Source organism: Trachypithecus francoisi, unplaced genomic scaffold, assembly GCF_009764315.1.
Source record: "Trachypithecus francoisi isolate TF-2019V2 unplaced genomic scaffold, Tfra_2.0 Lachesis_group2, whole genome shotgun sequence".
Taxonomy (NCBI): Eukaryota; Metazoa; Chordata; class Mammalia; order Primates; family Cercopithecidae; genus Trachypithecus; species Trachypithecus francoisi.
Window position 1 is genome coordinate 161008258 of NW_022681465.1, and position 26857 is coordinate 161035114.

Genomic DNA, 26857 nt, shown 5'->3' on the forward strand with positions numbered 1-26857 from the left:
CAGCACTTTGGGAGGCCAGAATGGGAGGACTGCTTGTGGCCAGGATTTTAAGAAATACATAGGGAGACCCTGTCTCAACAACAACAAAAAAAATGTTTTAAGTTAACCAGGCATGGTGGAGCATGCCTGTAGTCATAGCTACTCAGGAGGCTGCAGTGGGAGGATTACTTGAGCCCAGGAGTTCGAGGTTACAGTGAGTTATGATTGTGCCACTGAGCTCCAACCTCGAGAACACAGCTAGATCCTGTCTCCAAAAAAAAAGAAAGAAAGAAAGAAAAAAGGACAATCATTTAAAAAATAATTTCATTTGTAGTATAAAAATATGAATTATCAAATTATCAAATTATGTGCAAAAACAGAGTAATATTATGTTCCTAGATCAGTGAAGTCAATGATGTTAACATGTCAATTCTCCCCAATTTGATCAATACAGTCAACACAATTCTAATAAAAATCCCAGCTGACCTTTTTGTAGAAGAAACTGGCATGTTTATTCTAAAATCCTACAGTTTAGTCGGGCGTGGTGGTGCACACCTGTAATCCCAGCTACTCGAAAGGCTGAGGCAGGAGGATCACCTAAACCCAGGAGACAGAGGTTGCAGTGAGCCAAGATCATGTCACTGCACTACAGCCAGGGTAACAGAGTGAGACTCTGCCTCAAAATAAATAAAATAAATTAATTAAATAAAATCATATGGAAATGTCAAAGAGCTAGATCTATCAAAATGGCTTTTAAAAAGGGCAAAAATTTTGGAAGCCTTATACAACCAGAATACAAGGTTCATTATAAAGCTACAAAAACATTGTACTAGCATATGGAGAGACTTAACAGGTTAATATAACAAGAGTGAGAGTCCAGAAATACAACTACACACATGTGGTCAACTTATTTTCCGTAAGGGTACAAAGGCAATCCAGTAAAGAAAGGATAGCTTTCTCGGCAAATGAAGCTGGAACAACTGAATATTCATACTGCATGCCAAAATTAACTCAAAATTAATCACAGACCTAAAGGTAAAACCATTAAACTTCCATAAAATTTTTGTGGCCTTATCTTAGGCAAAGATTAGTAAACTAAAACACAAAGGCATAATCCACTTAAAAAAGACAAAGTAATAAGTTCATTCAAATACTAATTTCTGCTATCTGTAAGACACTATTAACAGAATGAAAGATAAGCCTCAGAAATAAAAGGCATCCAAATAGAAAAGGAAGAAGAGAGCGGCCAGGCGCGGTGGCTCACACCTGTAATCCCAGCACTTTGGGAGGCCGAGGTGGGCAGATCACGATGTCAGGAGATCGAGACCATCCTAGCTAACATGGTGAAACCCCCTCTCCACTAAAAATACAAAAAATCAGCCAGGCGTAGTGGCGGGCACCTATAGTCCCAGCTACTCGGGAGGCTGAGGCAGAAGAATGGTGTGAACTCGGGAGGCAGAGCTTGCAGTGGGCCAAGATCTGCACCACTGCACTCAGCCTGGGTGACAGAGCAAGGCTCCGTCTTAAAAAAAAAAAAAAAAGAAAAGAAAAGAAAAGGAAGAAGAGAAATTGTATGTTTGCTGATGACATTATCTTATATGTAGAAAACCCTAAAGCTTCCACCAAAAAACTGTTAGAACTGATAAACGAAGTAAAGTTGCAGGGTACAAAATCAACAGACAAAAATCAGTAGCATTTCTTTACACTAACAACTAATAATCTTGAAAAAAAAATTAAGAAATCAATTCTATTCACAATAGCCTCCAAAAAGTATACATATTCAGGAGTAAAGTTAACCAAGGAGGTGAAAGATCTGTATGCTGAAAACTGTAAAACACTGATGAAAGAAACTGTAGACAATATAAATAAATGTAATGGTATCCCATGTTCAGGGACTGGAATCATTAATATTGTTAAAACGTCTACAACACCCAAAGCAATTTACAGATTCAATGCACTCTTTATCAAAATTCCAAGGTTGTTTTCCACATAAATAGAAAAAAGAATCCTAAAATTCATATAAAACCACAAAAGACGTCAAACAGACAAAGCAATCTTGAGCAAAACAAAGCTGGAGGCATCACACTACCTAGCTTCAAAATCTACTACAAAGCTATAGTATCAATACAGAATGTACTGGCATAAAAACAGAAACACTGACCAATAAAACAGGATAGAAAGCCCAGAAATAAACCTACAAATTATGGTCAACTGGCTTTCAACAAAGTAACCAAAAACACACAACAGAGAAAGGACAGTCTCTTCAATACAGTAGTCTCCCCTTACCTGTGAGGGATACGTTCTAAGACCCCCTGCGGACAGGAACCCTAGATATACTATGTTTATTCAATCTGATAAACTAGACAGCTACTAAGTGACTAATGAGCAGGTAGCATATACAGCATGGATATGCTGGACAAGTGATGATTCACTTCCCAGGCAGAACAAGGCAGGACGGCACAAGATTTCATCACACTACTCACGATGGCACACAACTTAAAACTTAAGAATTGTTTGTTTTCTGGAATTTTCCATACACTATTTTCAGATCATGGTTGACCACGGTTAACTCAAACTGCAGAATGCAAAACCACAGATAAGGTGAGACTACTGTAAATCGTGCTGGGAAAACTGGATATCCACAAGCAAAATAATAAAATTGGGCCATTATCTCACAACATATACAAAAATCAACTCAAAATGGATTAAAAACTTAAATGTAAGACCTGAAACTGTCGAACTACTAGAAGAAAACATAGGCAAATAGTTACATGACATTGGTCTGAGCAATATTTAGATTTTTTTTAGATCTAACCCCAAATATGACAGGCAACAAAGGCAAAAATAAACAGGACTGCATCAACTAAAAAGCTTCTGCACAGCAAAGGAAACAATTAATAGATTGAAGAGACAATCCACAGATTGAGAGAAAATGTTTAAAAATCATATATCTGATAAAGGGCTAATATCCAAATCCAAAATATATAAGGAACTCAAACTGAATAGAAAGAAAACAACTTAATCAAAAAATGGGCAAAGGACCCAACAGGCACTTCTCAAAAGAAGAAAATAAACAGCTGAATCTCAGCAAACCACAAGCAGCCAAGCTTCAGCCAATCACAGGCTGCCAACTGATCACACCATGTTCAAATAAGGCAAAAGAGGAGCTGTTAACTAATCAATCTATATACGTACTTGCTTCTCTTTTCTGTCTACACTTACTGCCCAGGTTGCACAGCAGAGCTCTCTGAACCTTTTCTGGTTTTGAGTGCTGCCCAATTAATGTACCATTCTTTGCTCAAATAAATTCTGCTACATTTACATTGTCTAAAGTTTTTCTTTTAACAAAGAGACAAAAACTGAAAGAATTCATCAACTGGTGAAAGGATAAACCTGTAGTATACAATAGTCTCAAAAAAAAAGAATGACTGTATACACCCATCAACATGGATAAATCTCAAAATAATTATGCTGAGTCAAAGAAGCCAAAAAGAGTATATACTATATAATACATTTATACAAAGTTCTAGAAAAAAGAAACTAATCTCTAGTGATAGAAAAGCAGATCAGCTAATTTCCTAGGAATGTGGGTAGGTGGGCAAAAGGAGGGCCTACAAACAGCTGAGAAGAAACTTTTGGGGTATCAGGTATTTCCAATATCTTCAGTGTGGTTATGATTTCACAAGAATATACATATGCCAAAATTTATCACGCTGAACACTTTAAATATATGCATTCAATTTTATGTTTAAAACAATGTGATTACATATTAATAACCGGTAGCAAGCCTGGTTAAAATGAAAAGCAAGATCCTTTTAATGCATTAAATTTGAAAATTATGGCCACAATCTTTCTCTTCAGAAAATAGCTCTTCCAAAAGTGTAATATCTCAATGCTAAGGATCAGAAACACAATTGCTAATCACAAAGAAAGCATATGCCAAAAACAGTACTCTAACTAACCTAGCATAATATAATTTGGCATGGAAAAAAGGAAATTTGGTGGATTTCAACATTGTTAATTCAATTATAGTCCAGAGTACCTCAGTCCTCCATTACATTTGGTAGAAATCAGATTTAAAATACTGTCATTTTATTGTTGACCAAAAACATATTTTAATATAATCATTCAATGAGTGTCATCTGGATACTACTACTAAAATGGACTTCATATTCTGCTTAGAATTCATGAAAAAGTCATGAGAACAGGCTCAGTTTAACTGCTAAGTGCTGGTATCCCTTGGTGCTTTTTGTATCATACTAAATGCCACCTCTATCCCCATCTGCCTGTCATTTATACTGAAGAGACAGAGAAAAAATGAATTATTTCCTTAGCTGAATTTAACCATTAAGTTTTATTTTAGGCCAGGTGCAGTGTCTCATGCCTGAAACGCCAGCACTTTGGGAGGCCAAGGCGGGAGGATTATTTGGGCCCGGGAGTTCAAGACAAGCCTGGGCAATGTAGAGAGACCCCATCTCTACAAAAAATACAAAATTTAAAAATTAAAAATAATAATAAATTATCCTGGCATGGTGGTGAATGCCTGTGGTCCCAGCTACTTGGGAGGCTGAGGTGCAAGGATTGCTTGGGCTGGGAAGGTCCAGGTTGCAGTGAGCTGTGATCATGCCACTGCACTCCAGCCTGGGCAACAGAGCAAGACTGTCCCAAAAAAAAAGAAAATTATTTTAGACAAAAGCCCAAGTGTACACTCCATCTCTACACAGAGATTTCTAGTCTCTAAGTTAATCAGTCGCAGTTCCATCATATTATTATGAAGACAAGACTGCATTTTTAAAGAAATTAAGTTATCCATGCTACATCTAAATACTTTTAGGGCCATCACAAAGAAAAATTATGCTAGTTTTGCATCATCCCAAATGGCACAACTCCAATGAATGAGTACAGGCTGTATATTCTACCTATTAGTACATCTTTCTGTTGTCACCGCTGCCTAAAAGTGGAATGTCCTGCCTTAGGGTATCTTTTATCAGAGGTCAGGATGTTAGGATGATGATTCAAAAGTCCTACTGACAGATGATTTAGACAAACTTTATTTAAGATTCCTTCCAATCCTCAGATCTTCTTATAAATTAAAAATAAAATCGATTTTTAAGTGCCCAATCCACTACAGTTCAAAAGTCTTAAATTTCAGCTGATAAACTACAAGAAGCCAAAGTCATAAGTCTTCCAATAACATTTTGAGTACTTTCCACTTTTCCTCAAGAAACAGTGGCTTAAATTATCAGGCCTTGACCCTATTAAATCACTCTGATGTCGAATGAAAAATAAGTACTTAAATACATGACACATTTCTATGCATGATTCTTTAATGTCAAATACCAATTCCTTTTTTCTTCTCAAAGAAATACAGATCTGTCAGGGACAAATATAGACATGTAAGAAATCTAGTTCAATTTCCTCACTTTACAGGCCCAGAAAGGTAAAGAAACTTGACTTAAAATCACATAATTAGTACAATGTCTATTAGCACTGCAATAAATCACTGTAATTTATTTCCTCTGTAAATACACAGTAAAGAAATGCGGGTAATCATTGACTTAAACAGTTTAAGTGAAGTCATCTGGGCAATAATGTAGCCAGTGGCAACACTAAGACTCAAGACCTTTTTGTTTGATTCTTGCTGTTATTTGCTGGTGCTGTTAACATTCCAAGACCCTAAAAGTCTAAGATGTGTTGAGTTACAGAAGTGGGTACAGGTGAGGTTAGCTGTGAATGAGGCAAAAATGTTAAAGGAGAAATAAGCTGTTTCTAATTGCTGGAGTTTCAGAATCTGCTTGTCTTAATTAAAGAAAAGAAAAAAAAGTCATGAGGCAATAAAAATGGACTACTCATGGTAAGTCATAATGATACAACCACTTCGTAAACAATTTCGCAACTTTCTTATAAAGGTATATATACATTTACCATGCTCCCTAACAAACCCACTCCTAACAGAAATGAGAACATGTCCAAAGAATATGGCTAAAGGAGGCAGTACAGGATAGCAGTTAAGAAAACAGGTGATGGTCAGGCACGGTGGCTCAGGCCTGTAATCCCAGAACTTTGGGAGGCTGAGGTGGGTGGATCACTTGAGGTCAGGAGTTCGAGACCAGCCTGGCCAACATGGTGAAACCCCCATCTCTACTAAAAACACAAAATTTAGGCTGGGTGCTATGGCTCACACCTATAATCCCAGCACTTTGGGAGGCTGAGGTAGGCAGATCACCTGAGGTCGGGAGTTTGAGACCAGCCTCAACAACATGGAGAAACCCCGTTTCTACTAAAAACACAAAATTAGCCAGGCGTGGTGGTGCATGCCTATAATCCCAGCTACTCGGGAGGCTGCGGCAGAAGAATCTCTCGAACCTGGAAGGCGGAGGTTGCAGTGAGCCGAGATCGTGCCATTGCACTCCAGCCTGGGCAACAAGAGCAAAACTCCGTCTAAAACAAAACAAACAAAAAAAAAAAAAACAAAATTAGCCAGGCAGGAGTGGCGCGTGCCTATAATCCTAGCTACTTGGGAGGCTAAGGCAGGAGAACCACTTGAGCCGGGGAGGCAGAGGCTGCAGTGAGCCAAGATCTCGCCACTGCACTGCAGTCTGGGCAAGAGAGTGAGACCCTGTCTCAAAAAAAATAAATAAATAAGATAAAGAAAAAGGAGGTGCTGCTGTCAAACTGTCTTCAGGGTTTGAAATCTGGCTCTGCCACTTACTAAGTGTACTGATTTCAGATCGGTTATTCCCCCCTCTCCATGCCTCAAAAAATAGGGGTATCAGAATGCAGTGGCATGATCTTGGCTCACTGCAAAGGGGGCTTAATATTACGATGATACATTATGCTAATAATTAGCAAGTCAGAGTTGTTTTTAAGTCAGAGGACTTTCAACTTTTTAAACTTTTTTTTTGAGATGGAGTCTTGCTCTGTCACCCAAAATGGAGTGCAGTGGCATGATCTTGGCTCACTGCAACATCCGCCTCCCAGGTTCAAGTGATTCTTCTCCAGCCTCAGCCTCCTGAGTAGCTGGAATTATAGGCGCACGTCAACACACCTGGCTAATTTTTGTATTTTTAGTAGAGACGGGGTTTCATCATGTTGGTCAGGCTGGTCTTGAACTCCTGACCTCATGATCTGCCCTCCTCACCTTCCCAAAGTGCTGGGATTACAGGCATGAGTCACCGCATCCAGCCCTTTTAAAACTTTTTAATTGAAATATAATTGTACATATTTATGGGGTACACAGTGATATTTCAATAAAATATATAGTGGTCAAGGTAATTAGCATATTCACCATTTAAAACATTTATCGTTTCTTTGGGCTGGGAACATTCAATATCCTCCTTTTAGCTATTTGAGGCTATATGTTATTAACTATAGTCATCCTCCAGGGCCACAGAACACTAAAACATATTCCTCCTATCTAATTGTAATTTTGTATCCTTTAACCCCATCTCTCCTCTCCCTCTTCTCCCTAACCTTGCCAGTCTCAGAGGACATTTTAAAATATATACACACACCCACAGCAACTGTGGTGAACAATACAGTATTTAAGAGTTTATGTGTATTTTGTGTACGGTCAAATAAATACAGTTTCCAATTCTAACTACCATAGAGAATCACTGGGAAGTTACCTCCCTGAGATTTAGTTTCACTATAAAAGGAAGACAATGCCACCTCAGAGAATTATTGTAAGAATGTAATAAGATGTATAAAGTGTTTACTTATTACAATGCTTGACATATGGTAGTTAAAAATGGAAACAGCCGGGCGCGGTGGCTCAAGCCTGTAATCCCAGCACTTTGGGAGGCCGAGACGGGCGGATCACGAGGTCAGGAGATCGAGACCATCCTGGCTAACACGGTGAAACCCCGTCTCTACTAAAAATACAAAAACTAGCCGGGCGAGGTGGCGGGCGCCTGTAGTCCCAGCTACTCAGGAGGCTGAGGCAGGAGAATGGCGTAAACCTGGGAGACGGAGCTTGCAGTGAGCTGAGATCCGGCCACTGCACTCCAGTCCGGGCGACAGAGCGAGACTCTGCCTCAAAAAAAAAAAAAAAAAAAAATGGAAACAATTTTATTATGCATTAATAAGTACATTACAACTAGAGTGACCATTCATCCTTCTTTACTTGTGATAGTCACAATTTATGCCATTTTTAAACATAATTTTTTTTTTTTTTTTAAGACAGAGTCTCGCTCTGTTGCCCAGGCTGGAGTACAGTGGCGTGGTCTCAGCTCACTGCAAGCTCCACCTCCCAGATTCATGCCATTCTCCTGCCTCAGCCTCCCAAGTAGCTGGGACCACAGGTGCCCACCACCACGCCTGGCTAATTTTTTGTACTTTTAGTAGAGATGGGTTTCACTGTGTTAGCCAGGATGGTCTCAATCTCCTGACCTCGTGATCCACCCGCCTCGGCTTCCCAAAGTGCTGGGATTACAGGCATAAGCCACCACGCCTGGCCTACAACATAATTATTATATAGTCACCCTAATTTATAATTAAAATACTGTCCAGATTTTTCCTTTATTTAGTTCTTTGTTCTCTTATTCCCTTTTTAGTGACACTTTATGCTATCCAACTCACTATCCCCCTTTTCCAACTTCTCTCTTGCTCTCACTTGTTCTCACTCCCCTTATCCAGGTGCTTGGCAACCTCAATGCTGCAAGTCCAGGTTCTTTTGTGGTCCTAAACTCCTCAGTAACGTCATGTTTTTCAAATCTCATGTTTCTCAAATTCCCATCCATCCTTTCACTGAATTCCAGAATAAAAGCTAGTGACCCTAAAAACACTACCACCATCACCAACAATGGGATTAATATTTTAATTCTCTAAGGATAACAACATTTAACAGGGAACTCCTAAAGAGACAACACCTTAAGCCAAAGTAGAGAAACTAACAACATAAATGTCAGATACTGTGACAGGCTGGGTAGGATAGACCACTTGAGAACAACTTTACTCTTTGAATCAAACAATTTAGGTAGGTTTCTACTACATACCTGTATCACAACAGCCCCGATTCCCTCTTTTTTGCTGGTTCTCAGATAATCCAGCCAAAACACCAAAGGCTCTTAGCTCAAAAACTAACATTACATTAACAGTTCTTAAGGGTTTTGTCCTATGCCCTCATCTTTCACGCTACAACTGCCCCCCTACGTGATTTCAATCACTCCCCTGAGTTCAATTACCATCAATGCTGATGGCCAAATCTACATTTCCAGCCCACAGCTGTCTCCAGCCCAAAGTTCTCCAGCCTAGGTGTCTTTTAGTTTAGCCTCACACCCAGCTGCATGTAGTACAGCTCCACAGGATGTGCTACCTCTGCTTCAAACTTTACTGAACCCTGCTTCTTAACTGAACTCTGCTTCTTCCTTACCACTACCCCACCCCAATCCTACTCAATTTATTTTCATTAAATTCCCTCTCATCTACCCAGTTTACAATGCCAGAAACAAGCGTGTTATCCTTAACTCTTGCCTTTCCATCTCATGCCCCACAGCCAAATGACCATGTTCCATTTGTCCAATCTGTTTCTCCCCAACGCTAAGTCACCAGTAGAGTTCTAGGCACCACCATTATCTTTAAACAAACGGCATAATAGCTGCTAACTGACCCCTGGTAACCACTCTTAGTCCCTCCAATTTGTTCCCATTTTGGCTCGAATGATACGTCTAAAATGAATGTCTGATCATGTTACTCCTGACATAAAACCCCCTTTAACGCTATTATCCTCGGGAAAGTTTCCTCGTATGACTTCTCAGGGCCTTTACAATTTGGTTCCCACATTTCTCTTCAACCTCATTTACTACCTCTTCCATTTGATGCCCGATGACTGTGCCACCCAACCATTCTCAGTTTCTTTCTGTTGCCTACAGGACACACACACTTACTGTTCACTTCTTTCTGTCTGGCATACTCTTCAGAACTCGATATGGCTATCATTTCCCTTCAGGAATCATTCCCCAATCCCCAAGTCTATTCAGGCCCTCTTCCAATGTATGTTGTACCTTCCTTTCAGGGCATTTATATTACAGAGGTTATTAGCCCTGGCTGCACCTCCAAGTAACGGGAGAAACTTAGTCCCAGAATTTCAGATTCAGAAATGTGGGAAAACGGCATTCAATTCTGGGTGTCAGATTTAGCTTAGCAAAAAGCACAAGGGGAAGATAAGACAGCCCTCAAAGGTCTGTAGGTCTTAGCATAGCATGGGAAAGAGGAAGCCAACTTGTTATGGGGTACCAAAGACGGTGGTACCAAAGCCACTATGCAGAAGTTTCAGGAAGGCAATTTTTGGTTTAACAAAAAAAAGAACTATCTACAAGTCTAACTGCCCCCAAAAAGATACTGGGATGCCTAGAAAGTGGTGAATTCATGGTCACTAGAGGTTTTTAAGTACCAGGGACACTAAAAGAATTACTATATTTGCGACGTCATACTAAATAATATCCACAGTTTAAATCAATTCTAAGATTCTATGACACCTGAACTCATAAAATATTTTAAAGATCCTGGGCGTGGTGGTTCACGCCTGTAATCCCAGCACTTTGGGAGGCCAAGGCGGTACATCACCTGAGTTTGGATCACCTGAGTTTGGGAGTTCAAGACCAGCCTCACCAACATGGAGAAACCCCATCTCTACTTAAAAAAAAAAAAAAAAACTTAGCCAGGCTTGGTGATGCATGCCTGTAATCCCAACTACTCAGAAGGCTGAGGCAGGAGAATCACTTGAACCCAGGAGGCAGAGGTTGCGCCGAGCCGAGGTTGCGCCGAGCCAAGGTTGCGCCAAGCCGAGATTGTGCCGTTGCACTCCAGCCTGGGCAACTAGAGTGAAACTCGGTCTCAAAAAAAAAAAAAATTTAAAGATGACTAGACAGCAGCTGAATGAAAGCACATTAGTCTAACTCACTCTAACAGGAAGCATAACTTCCTAAGAAATTAGATTTAACTGCCTTTTACAAATAACTCAGTGAAATTACTTATAAAAATCTCAAAATACGTTTTCGTGTATTAATAAACTTTTTAAAGAAAAAAATGAAAAACTGTCATTAAGATTGGAAATAGGGAGAGTCTCCTAGTTTTTATTTGACCCCGTGTGGAAAACCAAAAGAAACCAAGATGCCAGTTTGTCGATCTATTACTTCTCAAAGGGTAAAATGGCATCAAAAAGGCTTTTATAGGATGTGGTAACTTTTATAATCTTTATTTTATTTATTTATTTATTTATTTATTTATTTATTTAGATGGAGTCTCACTCTGTCGCCCAGGCTGGAGTGCAGTGGTACAATCTCCACTCACTGCAAGCTCTGCCTCCTGGGTTCACACCATTCTCCTGCCTCAGCCTCCCAAGTACCTGGGACTACAGGCACCCGCCACCATGCCCAGCTAGTTTTTTTGTATTTTTAGTAGAGACGGGTTTTCACCGTGTTAGCCAGGATGGTCTCGATCTCTGACCTCGTGATCCACCCACCTCAGCCTCCCAAAGTGCTGCGATTACAGGGTCACGGCGCCTGGCCAGGATGAGGTAACTTTCAAAAACACTTTGTACACTACAAACATTTGTCTTCCCGTGTATACATGAGAAAGAGGGAAAGATGAGAAAGAGTTAAAGGTTTCTTAATGCTTTATGTAATTATAATGACTATGGGTACAAGAAAAACCATGGAGAAGAATGGAACTAAATAACGGCCTCATTCTCTCTGCTGTTATATTTTATGGTATCTTCAGGTCGAAGTGATCTGGAAAGAAGCCACTTTTGCATGAGAAAGAACAAAAATACAAAAAAAAGAATATAAGGTATTTAATCGGACGTCATCCTTTTCCTGTGACTTTTATAAAAAACAAAAAATGTCTAAATTAGTTACTGTCATCTTTAACTCACTACTATTTGTATCTCCATACTTTTATTTTACAACTTAGAGAAAACATGCTACTTTCATCAAAATTTTAGTTTTAATAAATATGCTGCAATCTTAGGTTGGATTTATTAAGAGAGGTGGGGTGGTCTTTTCTTCCCATAAGGAGATCTTTTATAATAATCTTTTTTTTTTTTTTTTTTTGAGGCGGAGTCTTGCTCTGTCGCCCGGACTGGAGTGCAGTGGCTGGATCTCAGCTCATTGCAAGCTCCGCCTCCCGGGTTTACACCATTCTCCTGCCTCAGCCTCCCGAGTAGCTGGGACTACAGGCGCCCGCCACCTCGCCCGGCTAGTTTTTTTTTTTGTATTTTTAGTAGAGACGGGGTTTCACTGTGTTAGCCAGGATGGTCTCGATCTCCTGACCTCGTGATCCGCCCGTCTCGGCCTCCCAAAGTGCTGGGATTACAGGCTTGAGCCACCGCGCCCGGCCGATCTTTTATAATAATCTTAAAAAAAAAAAAAAAGAAAGAAAGAAAAAGAACTTGTAAAACATTTATCTTTCCATACAACTTTGCAAAACACATTTTCATATATGAAAGACTACTATAGAGAAGCAACATAATCAAACTGCAAAGCCTCTGTTATGGGTTGAATTTGCCCGCTCCTCTCCCAAAAAGATATGTTGAAATCCTAACCCCCCAGTACCTCTGAATGTGACCTTATGTTGCAGATGTTACTAGTTAAGATGAGATGTCATACTGGAGGAGAGTGGGCCCCTAATCCAGTACGATCATTGTCCTTTTAAGAAGCCAACTGTATGAAAACAGAGACACACAGGGAGAAGGCCATGTGATGACAAAGGCAAGAGATCGGAGTTAAGCAGCTGCAAGCCAAAGACTGCCAGCAAACCATCTGAAGCTAAGGTAAAGCAAGAAAGGTTTCCCCTCCAGGTTTCATGAGGAACATAGTCCTGCTGACACCCTGATTTTGGACTTCAAACCTTCAGAACTGTGAGACAACACATTTCTGTTGTCTTAAGTCACCTAGTTTGTGGTATCTTGTTGAGGCAAAACCAGGAAACGAATACAGCCTCCATTTGATGAGGAGAGTAAAAAAAGTCACACAAATCTAAGTGTTATAATCATGTTCACTATAATTCATTACCCAATCAAAACAGGATTTTGGCCTTGCTTCAGCATGGTCACTGTCAACATGGTCTCCAGCTCATCAAAACGGAATCCATGTCTCTATTAAATATCCCATTTATTCAGTATCTAGACTAGACAGTTATCTAGGCCACCAAGTTTAATAAAAGTGTGTCTGTTTCCCCATATGTTACAGGACAGTCATGTTCATAGCTTATATTGTACGTATTTTGACCAGATAGTACATATCCATAGTAAAACTGGATAAAAAGAAATGTGTTGACCAGGCGCGGTGGCTCACCCCTGTAATCCCAGCACTTTGGGAGGCCGAGGCGAGCAGATCACGAGGTCAGGAGATCGAGATCATCCTGGCTAACACCGTGAAACCCCGTCTCTACTAACCAAAATACAAAAAATTAGCCAGGTGCAGTGGGGTGCGCCTGTAGTCCCAGCTACTCAGAAGGCTGAGGCAGGAGAATGGCGTGAACCTGGGAGGTGGAGATTGCAGTGAGCCGAGATCGCACCAGTACACTCCATTCTGGGCAATAGAGCGAGACTCCATCTCAAAAAAAACAAAAGAAATGTGTTTCACCCTCACTCTCCTGTGCACAAATCACCCTGTTCCCTGCTCCAGAGACAAACATTATTACTAGTTTCTTCTATGTCTTTCCAGTAAGATTCCATGCATTTGTAAAAATACTATATATATTACGTATGTGACGCATTTAGATGGTAGCATACTCTACATATTCTGAACCTTTTGTTAACCACTTCACGTGTGTCTTGGAGACCATTCTGTGCAGGCAGAACTTATTTTTCATTTGCAGTACAATATTCCATTATATGGATGCACCACAATATATTTAACCAGTCCTCCACAGACAGACATTCAGGTTACTGCCAATACATATCTTTATCACAATGATGCTGTAATAGCTATCTTGGGGGGTTTTTTGTTTTGTTTTCAGAGTCTCAATCTGTCACCCAGGCTGGAGTGCAACGGCGTGAACTCAGCTCACCGCAACCTCCACTTCCTGGGTTCAAGTGATTCTCATGCCTCAGTCTCCCAAGTAGCTAGGATTACAGGTGCCCTCCCCCATGCCTGGCTAATTTTTTTTTTTTTTTTTTTTTTTTGAGACGGAGTCTCACTCTTGACACCCAGAATGGAGTGCAGTGGCGTGATCTCGGCTCACTGCAACCTCAGCCTCCCGGGTTCAAGCGATTCTCCTGCTTCAGCCTCCCAAGTAGCTAGGATAAAGGTGCATGCCACCACGCCTGGCTAATTTCTTGTATTTCTAGTACAGACAAGGTTTCACCATGTTAAGCCAGGATGGTCTTGATCTCCTGACCTCGTGACCCGCCCACCTCAGCCTCCCAAACTGCTGGAATTACAGGCGTGAGCCACCACGCCCAGCCATGTACTGGCTTTTTACTATCCTTTTCCCTGAACTCTTTCTTTGCCATCCTCTTTATAACTGCAATCTCCTGTTCCCTACCCTAGAAGTCACCATCTCCCTCCCATGCTTTATTTTTCCTCACAGCACTTATTTAAGTTATCTGGCATTCTATATATTTTACTCATTTGTTGCTTGTCTACATCAACTAGAATGTAGGGCTCCATAAATGAAAGGACTTTTGTCTCTTTCATTTGAAGCTAAATCCCTGGTACCTGAGTGTCTGGCAAATAGCTAGTGCTCAGCAAGTATTTATTCAATAATTGGACTTTTTATTTAATCCCAGAAAAGGGACATCATACATTTCCTTCAAGGCAAAGCAAGTCACGGTTCCCAAACTGATGAGTAATTTGTCCTCTTTGTCTTGTATTAATTTTATATTATGTCAAATAACATTATCACATTTTTGTGTGATCCAGATTTGGAACACCCAGAGTATATCAGATTGGATATACTCTGTGAAGCCAGGAATTCCCAATTTAATTCAGCCTATCTGCTTAAAGATAACGTTTTCTAGTCTTTCTCAATATTGTGTGTACTTTCAAACAGTGTCTACTTGACGCTCTGCATCCTTGTATGTAGTGGCCCTCCTGCATTAACAGTATCATTAACAATTTATTCTACCAGCTGTACATTTTCACCAGAAGAGTGGCTCAGTGTGACATTACTTCTAGTAAACACAGGGGGTGCTGAAATGCCAACTAGCTTATCTTAAGGTAGCCGATAATACACTATCGAATTTGCCCCAGTTGCCTTCGTAAGGAGTTAAGACACGCAGTAAGTTGCATCAGTAAGTTGCATCACTCTACAGCAGAGCGATCAGTCTGCATTTCAGTCAGGACCTGACACACCAGGGCCTAAAAGTAAAATGATTGTTGACAAACTGTTCATTAGGAAGGGGAGAAGGTAATACTTTACATAAAAATAAAGAACGTAAGAAAAGTAAGTTCTTACTTGCCTTAGCCCGTTCAGGCTGCTATAACAAAATACCACAAACTAGGTAGCCTATACACAACGAAAATTTGTTTCTCATAGTTGTGGAAGTGGGAAGTCCAAGATCAAGGCACTGGCAGATTCACAGTCTGTTGAGGGTCCACATTTTTTGTTTGTTTTTTTTTTTTTTTGAGACGGAGTTTTGCTCTCGTCACCCAGGCTGGAGTGCAATGGCATGATCTCCGCTCACTGCAACCTCCTCCTCCTGGGTTCAAGCAATTCTCCTGCCCTTAGCCTTCCCAGTAGCTGGGATTACAGGCACCCGCCACCACGTCTGGCTAAGTTCTGTATTTTTAGTAGAAACAGGGTTTCACCATGTTGACCAAGCTAGTCCTTAACTCCTGACCTCAGGCAATCCGCCCACCTTGGCCTCACAAAGTGCTGGGATTACAGTCGTGAGCCACCCTGCCCGCGTGAGGACCCACGTTCTCTTAGATGGTACCTTTTCACTGTATCTTCATATGGTAGAAGGGTAGAGCTAACTCTCTGGGGTCTCTTTTACAAGGGCACTAATCCCATTCATGAGGGCCAAATCATCTCTCAAAGGCCTCACCTCCTATTACCATCACATTGGAGGTTAGAATTTCAACATATGAATTTGGGGGTGGGGAAAAGAGACACAAATATTCAGATCAGAGCATTATTCATTTTTAGATTATTAAAAATCTGACAAATGTGCAAGTAGTATTATCAAAATATCTCTATATGTTCAATCATTCAACATTCAAATGAACAACTATGTTCTTTTGCTATATTATAGGTGTTTTTTTGTTGTTGTTGTTGTTTTTTTTGAGACAGCATCTCGCATTGTCATCCAGGGTGAGTGGGTACAATCTCAGCTCACTGCAGCCTCAACCTCCCAGGCTCAAGCGATCTCCCCACCTCAGGTTCCCAAGGAGCTGGGACTACAGGTGTATGCTACCATGCCAGGCTTATTTTTATTTTTTTATTATTATAATAATTTTTTTTTTTTTTGGTAGAGATGGGGATTTGCCATATTTCTCAGACTGGTCTTGAACTCCTGGGCTCAAGTGATCTGCCAACCTCAGCCTCCCAAAGTGCTGGGATTACAGGCACAAGCCACCACTCCCAGCTGTAACTGTGTACCTTTTAAATTACGAAGTTTTTTTTTTTTTGAGATGAAGTCTCACTCTGTCACCCGGGCTGGAGTGCGGTCTCGGCTTACTGCAACCTCTGCTTCCTGGGTTCAAGCGATTCTCCTGCCTCAGCCTCCCAGGTGGCTGGGATTACAGGCATGTGCCACCATACCAGGCTAATTTTTGTATTTTTAGTAGAGGAGAGTTTTCACCATGTTGGCCAGGCTAGTCTCGAACTCCTGACCTCAGGTGATCCACCCACCTCGGCCTCCCAAAGTGCTGGGATTACAGGTGTGAGCCACTGTGTCCAGCTGGGAAGATATTATTACTTTTTTTTTTCTTTTTTTTTTTGAGACGGAGTCTCACTCTGTCACCAGGCTGGAGTGCAGTGGTGCAATCTCAGCTCACTGCAACCTCTGCCTCCCAGGTTCAAGCAATTCTCCTGCCTCAGTCTCCCGAGTAGCTGGGACAACAGACATATGCCACCATGCCCAGCTAATTTTTTTATTTTTAGTAGAGACGGGGTTTCACCATGTTAGCCAGGATGGTTTCAACCTCTTGACCTCATGATCTGCCCGCCTCAGCCTCTCAATGTGCTGGGATTATAAGCGTGAGCCACCACACTTGGCCGAAGATATTCATTTTTAAGATGCTTAATAATCAAGAGTTAATTCCAAGAGAACATAACAGACTGGTTTCCTAATTTCTCCCCACTTCTACATATGTACAACCTTGTCTATTACCAAGTGCCGAACAACCCCTTAACTTACCAAAGAAATCATCAGAAAGGCTGATAAGTCCTGGGTGGTGTTTGTTTTATTAGTATTTTTGAAGGGTTATTTGTATTTAAAGAGCAAAGGGAAAAGGTAATATAAAACTTGCAAGATTACTTAGACGTAAATGGCAGTCTTGATCTTACATGTATTCTAAAAACTATTTCTAAGGAAGAATTCATATTTTTTAAAAAGTTATGGCTATAAAACAATAATTTGAAGATTTACTTCTTTAATGAGAAAAAGGAGCATGTTGGACTCTATAATGTTACCGTCTTTTAATGTACCAAACTGAGTTCAAGGAAGGAGAAAGAAAAGAGTAACAAAACAAAAGAAGGATCAAAGTGAAAACAAATCCTTCAAAAACGTAAGTTTTCTATTCCGGGTGGACAGTAAAATAAACTGGTGAGCTTTTAAAGCAATATTAATGCCAAAGCCTCACATCAGACAAATTAATCAATTCCCAGGAGTAGTTCCCAGGAACCTATGCTTTGTTAAGGGTACCTCCAGACTATTTTAATGTACTGCCAGGGTAGGGAACCACCATTCTAAATAAATCTTTAAAAAACAAAATCATGTACATAAATTCATGGACCATAATATTTACCTTCATTATATAAACATTTTATGAGCGATTAAGATATGACAATTTGACATGGCTAACCAAATAGCATTAAGAAATAATAATAATTAAAAAACAACTACAGTCCACAGAACAATCTTACTTCTAAATCAGGCACACTTATAAATAATTCTCTATATGACTTCTTGCCAAACCCAAGAGTTTTTATATTGACCTATGTTTTCTCCTAGTATTTTTAAGGTTTCCCTTTTTTATACTGAACTCCGGGAAAAATCAAGAATTTACCTTGGTATGGAGCAAAAGACAAAGATCGAGTTTTCTTTTTTTTCTAATTTTTATATTTTGGCAATCACTTCCACGAGGTTCCAATTACTATGTTTGCTGGCCTGTAAAGTACTGTAAAAACTATGCTGGTTTCATCATAAAAGTCAGTTATGGCCACGCACGGTGGCTCATGCCTATAATCCCAGCACTCTGGGAGGACGAGGTGGGTGGATCACTTGAGCCCAGGAGTTTGAGATCAGCCTGGGCAACATGGCCAAACCCCGTCTCCACCAAAAATACAAAAAATAACCAGCCAACCTGGTGCCAGCCTGTAGTCTCTGCTACTCAGGAGTCTGAGATGGGAGGATCATTTGAGCCTGGGAGGTGGAGGCTGCAATGACCCAAGGTCGCACCACTGCACTCCAGCCTGGGTGACAGAGTCACACCCTGTCTCAAAAAAAGAGGAAAAAAAAGAAGCAGCAGCCAGTTATACAGTTTCTCAAAACAAAACTTTCAAGGTAAAATTAAACAGTGAAATAATTTACTTCAAAAGATAAATACAGGATACCAATTAAGGCAGAAGATAAGCTGTTCCCTTAACTTGAGTCGCCAACCCAGTATAAGATTTGACATTTTCCGGGGGTACACAAGTCTAGACAATTTTAAGATCAATTTTCAGATCACCAACTGCCTTTCGTGCTCTTCTAAAATTGACGTATCCAAGCACAATTCCTTGTCTCTTCCATCTTTCCTTTCACAATAGCTCTTTCACGTTATAAAAGGAAGTCAAGGCCAGGCACAGTGGCTCACACCTGTAATCCTAGCACTTTGGGAGGTGGAGGCAGGAGGATCGCTTTAGGCCAGGAGGTGAAGACCAGCCTGGGCAACATGGGGAGAACCCATCTCTACAAAAACAAAATAAAATAATTAGCCAAGAATGGTGGCATGCACCTTTGATCCTAGCTACTCAAAAGGCTGAGGCAAAAGGACTACTTGAGCCCAGGAGTTTGAGGCCGCAGCAGTGAGTGAGCTATGACTATGCCACTCTACTACAGCTTAGGTGAGCAAGTCCCTGTTTCTAAGAAGAAAAAAAAAAGTCATTTCTCTTATTCATCTCAAGCTTAAACATGTTCCTCACCTCAAGAAATCTCCAGTGTACCAAAAGGACAATTGGGAGAGACTTAGGAAAAGTCTCATGTGAGCAAAACAAGAAATATTGAAAGAAACGATGCCTTATGCTACAAACTCTTGACATGAATCCTTGCTTTATCAATCTGTCTTAGAAGTAGAAAGTGAAAGTCACTGAGTGCAGGTACCGAGGTGTTTATTAGAATTAAAAATAAAACCATTTCTGACGAGAAAATATACCCCATTTGGCTGATTTGATTATGAGGACTAGCTATTAGATTTTATAGCAATATTTCCCATTAAAGTGAATAACCAAAATCCACAAGGTCAAGATCTTGGTCAATACATTATGTAAAAACATATACAACATACAATACACCAGAAATTATATCTTTTACAACTTTTCAAACTTAACGATGAAAAATCTTAATGTCCGTTCTAAAATGTATCAAGTAGTTTTTCCAAAAAACATGTATAGAATACATGAGCCAAAACGTTTAACAATTACCCTAACTTGCTGACACAGAATACTATTAATAAATAATACTGATCAAAGAAATCAACTTGAAAAGTGATGGGGGTAGGAGGAACAAGAATAACTCTTCAATTTCAGTACCAAAGCTTCATTCCTTGCTCCTCCAAAGTAGGCAACAGGCATCTGTAAAGCAGTTAAGTTTCCAGGTCAACCTAACTTTCTGTTGCAAGCAACAAATGGTACCAGAAGCTAAAATCCCTAATTTGCTCTCAAATACTTAGTGAAGAATCTACCAGGCCCAGTGGATCACACCTACAATCCCAGCTATCTCAGATACTGAGGCAGAAGGATCATCTGAAGCCAGGGGTTCGGGGCTGTAGTGAGGTATGACTGCACCACTGCACTTCAGCCTGGACCATAGAGTGAGGCTCTCTCTAAAACAAAAAAAAGGAATTGAAAATACAGTATTTGGAAGTTATGTAGCATATGGCTTTTTAATTAGACACTCACCATACTGAAACTACTCAATAAGCTGGTATTTCATGAAACTTGGGAGGTAGAAATATCTTCTGATGAAAAAGCACACTAAGGCCGGGCGCGGTGGCTCAAGCCTGTAATCCCAGCACTTTGGGAGGCCGAAACGGGTGGATCATGAGGTCAGGAGATAGAAACCATCCTGGCTAACACGGTGAAACCCCGTCTCTACTAAAAAAAAATTAAAAAAAAAAACACTAGCCGGACGAGGTGGCGAGCGCCTATAGTCCCAGCTACTCGGGAGGCTGAGGCAGGCGAATGGCGTGAACCCGGGAGGCGGAGCTTGCAGTGAGCTGAGATCCGGCCACTGCACTCCAGCCTGGGCGACAGAGCGAGACTCCGTCTCAAAAAAAAAAAAAAGAAAGAAAAAGCATACTAAAGTATCTTTTAGCATTCTCAAAACTTTATGAGGAACTAAAAAGCGTAACACCTTGATTCCACGTTTTAAGAGGAAAAGTTGCATTTACTAGTTTACATATTCTTTTTAAACATTACCACAACTTCTTCCTTTTTTTTTTTTTTTGAGGCAGGGTCTCCCTCTGTCACTCAGGCTGGAGTGCAGTGGGATGATCATGACTCACTGTAGCCTCAACCTCCTGGGCTCAAGCAATCCTCCTAAGTAGCTGGGACCACCAAGCCAAGCTAATTTATTTATTTACTTTTTTGATAGAGACAGAGTCTCACTATTTTGCCCAGGCTGGTCTCAAACTCCTGGGCTCATGCGACCCACCTGCCTCTGTCTCTCAAAGTGCTGGGATTACAGGTGTGAGCCAACACGCCAGGCCACTTCTCCCATTTTGACAAAATAATAAATGGAGGCAAAATAATCAAATAACAAAAGAAAAAAAAGTACGTATTAATTCAATTCTATAAAAGCCCAACTATTAGGGAAAAAAGTATGGAGACTTTTAAATCTACTGGCAACATTTTACCTATTCAATCCAAAGAGAAACACACTACAAAGAAAATTTCAGCAGGATATGGTGCTTCACACCTGTAATTCCAACACTTTGGGAGGCCGAAGAGGGTGGATCACTTGAACCCAGTAGTTCGAGACCAGCCTGGGCAACATGGCAGAACGTCGTCTCTACAAAAAATGTCAAAAAAAAAAAAAAAAAAGCTGGGCATGGTGGAGCACACCTATAGTCCCAGCTACTTGGGAGGCTGAGGTGGGAAAATCACCTGACCGCAGGAAGCTGAGGCTGCAGTGAGACATGATCGCACCACTGTACTCGCCTGGGCATCAGAGAGAGACCCTGTCTCAAAAAAAAAGAAAAAGCAAAAAAAGTCTATAAACATCCATTTATTTCTAATGAAACACTACAACTGACACATTATGAAAATAGAACATCAATGGTTCAGACTAAAAGAAAAGAACAATTTCTGAACAAATCAAATCTAAGTTGAATACTGTTAATCTCACCACCTTTAAAATACAGCTGCCCCAAGGGCGGGCAAGGTGACTCATGTCTGTAATCCTAGCACTTTGGGAGGCCAAGGCAGGTGGATCACCTGAGGTCAGGAGTTTCAGACCAGCCTGGCCAACATGGTGAAACCCTGTCTCTACTAAAAATACAAAAATTAGCTGGGTGTGGTGGCGGACGCCTGTAATTCCAGCTACTTGGGAGGCTGCGGCACAAGAATCGCTTGAACCCAGGAGGTGGAGGTTGCAGTGAGCCAAGATTGTGCCACTGCACTCTGGCCTGGGCGACAGAGTAAAACTCCATCTAAAAAAATAAAATAGAATAAAATAGTAAATAAAATACAGTTGACCCATGAAGTACACAGAGATTACGGTGATTACAAATAAATACGGTTGACCCATGAAGTACACAGGGATTCCTGGCAACCTGTCAGCCCCCCACTTCATCAAAAATCTGCACATAACTTTTGACTCCCAAAAGTTAATAGCCTACTGTTGACCAGGAGTCTTACCTTAACAGAAATAGTCCATTAACATATATAAGATATATAACATATATCTTATATACTGTATTATTACAACAAAGTAAGCTAGAGAAAAGAAAATCTTAAGGAAGAGACAATATATTTACCATTCATTAAGTGGAGTAGATTATCATAAATGTCTTCATCCTCACCATCTTCAAGTTGAGTAGACTGAAGAGGAGGAGGAAAAGGAGGGGTTGGTCTCGCTGTCTCAGGGGTGGCAGAGGATAAAGAAAGCCTACATGTAAGTGGAATTGTGCGGTTCAAACCCATGTTGTTCAAGGGTCAACTGTACGCTGAGTATAAAGCCTTATTACCTAGTAAACAGAAGCTTCTGAAGGCTAGTCATGAAATACTTGGCATTCATTCCCTCTCACCACTCCCTATACAAGCCTTCTGTACCTCAGGGGCAGGAATGCTTTTTTTTTTTTTTTGAGACGGAGTCTCGCTCTGTTGCCCGGGCTGGAGTGCAGTGGCCGGATCTCAGCTCACTGCAAGCTCCGCCTCCCGGGTTACGCCATTCTCCAGCCTCAGCCTCCGAGTAGCTGGGACTACAGGCGCCCGCCACCTCGCCCAGCTAGTTTTTTGTATTTTTTAGTAGAGACGGGGTTTCACCGTGTTAGCCAGGATGGTCTCGATCTCCTGACCTCGTGATCCGCCCGTCTCGGCCTCCCAAAGTGCTGGGATTACAGGCTTGAGCCACCGCGCCCGGCCAGGAATGCTTTAAAAAAAAAAAAAAAACTGACCAGGTGCATTCGCTTATGCCTATAATCCCAGCATTTTGAGAGGCCAAGGCAGGAGGATCACTTAAGCCCAGGAGTTCAAGACCAGACTGAGCAACACAGTGAGAGTCCATCTCCACAAAAAATATTTTTTTTAATTAGCTGGGTATGGTGATGAGCACCTATAGTCCCAGCTACTTAGGAGGACCGCTTGAGCTGGGGAGGACTGCTTGGGCCCAGGAGGACTGCTTGAGCCCAGGAGGCTGAGGCTGCAGTGAGCCAAGATCATGTCACTGCACTCCAGCATGGGTGACACAGTGAGACCCTGTCTCCCCAACCAAAAAAAACAAAAAACAAAAAAGCTACATTTCCCAGACTTTCCTTTACAATTAGTATGGGAAATGCAAACAAGGTCCTGCTAGTTAGAAGGTCTCTTATGAGATTTGTAAAGCAGAAGTGATATGGAAGCTATCTTTCTGCTGCTGATTTAAGTGGTGAGCAATGACACAAAGAAGGTTTAGAAACAACTGCGATAGCCAAACTCTTCTCACTAGATATAAAGGCAGCTAGAAGCAGTTATGGTACCAGATTCAGTGTTCCTATGACTACTCATCAGTTTCCTGACCTCTGAATCACAACTATGGTCTTATGTTTTTGAATGTATTCATCTAGTGATAACCCTCTGATTTCAGCTCTTCCAGACCATGCAATGATTTTATAAGCACCAAACTGCCTACCATAAAATATCTTTCTGCCTAAAAATCCTAGAATAGAGTTTGTTTCTTGCAAGGAACTCAGAAAGATACAATACTGTTCATTATGTTTAAAATATGCATTGCCTATATTTTTCCTCTCCCTCATTTCAGAAGTCAAATACACGAGATTTATTCTACACTGCTATTATAAATTGAAATGTTAGGTCAATGTGAAGAATTAAAAGTTCTCTTAGCCATAGTCAGAAATTATTTTATTTATAATATATGCTAATCATGAATCAACATAGAATATTAACACTCCTTACACTGAATGATCCCGCTTTTCTTGGCTGAATAAATTTATATCAGTAACATACAAAGACACAGCTACTGTTGGTTTTTCGGTTTGGGGTTTTATTTTTGGGGGGGGGGGCGGCAGCCAACAGGGTCTCACTCTGTCACCCAGGCTGGAGCACAGCCCCAGCTCACTACAGCCTCAACCTTCCAGGCTCAACAGATCTTCCTGTCTCAGCTTCCTGAGTTGCTGGGACAAAGGTGTGTAGTACCACCTCGCCAGGAAATGTTTTTTTTGTTGTTTTTTTTTTGTTTTTTTTTTCAGAGACAGGGTTTCTTTACGTTGCCCAAGCTGGTCTCAAACTCCAGGGCTCAAGCGATCCTCCCACCTTGTCCTCCCAAAGTGCAGGGATTACAGGCATGAGCCACTGTGCCCGACCTGGGTTTTTTTAGAGATAGGGTCTCATTATGTTGTCCAGGCTAGACTCAAGTCCTTGGGCTCAAGCAATCCTCTCACCTCAGCCTCCCATGTAGCTGGGACTAAAGGGCACACCACCACAGGCAACCTCTATTGTCATTTTAAAAAAACTATTATTTTACTTTGATTATAAAAGAAGTATATGATCATTGTAAAAAGTGTGGAAAATACAGAAACATTTTTAAATTGGGGGCGGCGCCCAGTAGCTCACATCTGTAATCACAGTGCTTTAGGAGGCTAAGGCACAGGACTGCTTGAGCTCAGGAGTTCACAACCAATCTGGGCAGCAGAGCAAGACCCTATCTCTACCAAAAAAAAGTTTAAAAATTAGCTGGGCATGATGACATGTGCCTGTAGTCCTAGCTACTCAGGAGGCTGAGGTGCAAGGCTCACTTGAGGCCTGGAATTTGAGGTTACACCAAGTATGATCACGCTACTGCACTCCACCCTGGGCAACAAATGAGACTGTCTCCAAGAAAATCAAAAATAAAGAAATCAATAACAACCATTCCCCAAAGTCAAGTATATTTAACAGTTGTACACGTACAATTTTGTATCCTACTTTAGCACTCTGACAATTGTTTCCCCTTGAAATCCTTCATAATGAATTACTAATAAAAGGTACATGCAGATGTGCCTAATTTAACCATTCTTCTTTGTTAAAATTAAGATAACTTTCAATTTTTTAAAATTATAAATAATGCTTCACTGAATACTTTTGGATAAAAAGCTTTTTGAAGGATAAATGTGTTTTATCCATGAAATGGGATATTATTCAGCCATTAAAAGGAATGAAGTACTGATACGTACTACAACATGGATAAACCTTGAACATATTATGCTAAGGGAAAGAAGGCAATTACAAAAGGCCACATATTTCCTACACTGCTCATAGAAATGTAAAATTGTGCAGCCACTTTAGAAAACAGACTAGCAGTTCTGCAAAATATTAAACACGGAGTTACCATACAACCCAGCAATTCTACTCCTAGGTATATATACCCAAGATAAATTAAAACAAATCCATGCAAAAACTTGAACATGAATGTTCATATTTATAGCAGCATTATTCATAACTGAAATGTGGAAACAACCCAACGTCCATTCACTGGTAAATGGACAAATAAAACACTATGTAAGCATTCAATGGAATCATACGCAGCCATAAAAGAGAATGAAGGGTCTGGCGCAGTGGCTCATGCCTGTAATCCCAGCACTTTGGGAGGCCGAGACGGGCAGATCATCTGACATTGGGAGTTCAAGACCAGCTTGACCAACATGGAGAAACCCCGTCTCTACTAAAAATACAAAATTAGCCAGGCATGGTGGCACATGCCTGTAATCCCAGCTACTCGGGAGGCTGAGGCAGGAGAATCATTTGAACCCGGGAGGCAGAGGTTGCAGTGAGCCGAGATCACACCACTGCACTCCAGCCTGGGCAACAAGAGCAAAACTCCATCTCAAAAAAAAAAAATGATGTACTGATACATGCTATGTGAATAAATCTTGAAACATTATGCTAAATGAAAAAAGCCAGACACAAAAGGTCACATATTGCATGATTCCACTTATATTAAATGTTCAAAGAGGCAAATCTAGAAAGAGAAAATATGTAAGTGGCTATCAGAGGATGTGGAGAGTGAAGAATAGCAATGATTACTCATTTTATTTTGGGGTGATAAAAATATAAAATTAGTAGCAATGGTTGTACAACACTGACTTATGTAAGAAAGGTGATTTTGGCCAGGCACGGTGGCTGACACCTGTAATCCAGCACTCTGGGAGGTCAAGACGGGCGGATCACCTGAGGTCAGGGGTTCAAGACCAGCCTGACCAACATGGAAAAACAATGGTTCTACTGAACATATAAAATTAGCCGGGCGTGATGGCACATACCTGTAATCCCATGTACTCGGGAGGCTGAGGCAGGAGAATCACTTGAACCCGGGAGGCAGAGCTTGTGGTAAGCCAAGATTATACCATTGCACTCCAGCCTGGGCAACAAGAGGGAAATTCCGTCTTATGGACGCAGTGGCTCACACCTGTAATCCCAGCACTATGGGAGGCCGAGGTGGGCGGATCACAAGGTCAGGAGATCGAGATCATCCTGGCTAACATGGTGAAACCCCGTCTCTACTAAAAATACAAAAAAATTAGCCAGGAATGGTGGCGAGTGCCCGTAGTCCCAGCTACTAGGGAGGCTAAGGCAGGAGAACGGCGTGAACCCAAAAGACAAAGCTTGCAGTGAACAGAGATCGCGCTACTGCACTCCAGCCTGAGCGACAGAGCAAGATTCCATATCTCAATGATAATAATAATAATAAAAGGTGATTTTTTTAATGTGAATTATCTCGATTAGGGTGTCATTAATGAAAGAAAATAACCTCCTCTTCCCCCAAAAAAGAAACAAAAAAAGGTTACTTCATTAGAATAACCTCTCAGAAGTG

At 40.9% G+C, this 26857-nt stretch overlaps 1 protein-coding gene across 18 annotated transcripts in view; it reads right to left on the reverse strand.

Annotated features, from left to right (window-relative positions):
• The window catches only part of CDC42SE2 (CDC42 small effector 2), a 145996-nt gene that overhangs the window by 88034 nt on the left and 31105 nt on the right, over positions 1 to 26857 (reverse strand). Inside the window, exon 2 of one of the 18 annotated variants that reach the window (XR_004430096.1) lies at positions 26307 to 26404. The exons of 13 other annotated variants lie outside the window; for them this stretch is intronic. The gene's annotated coding sequence lies outside the window, so the exon portion shown is untranslated. Of the gene's footprint in view, positions 1 to 6345; positions 6405 to 20250; positions 20314 to 22328; positions 22393 to 25810; positions 25870 to 26306; positions 26405 to 26857 lie in introns of those variants that run through there. 4 more of the 18 variants (XR_004430095.1, XR_004430092.1, XR_004430091.1 and 1 more) reach the window with 4 other exon arrangements.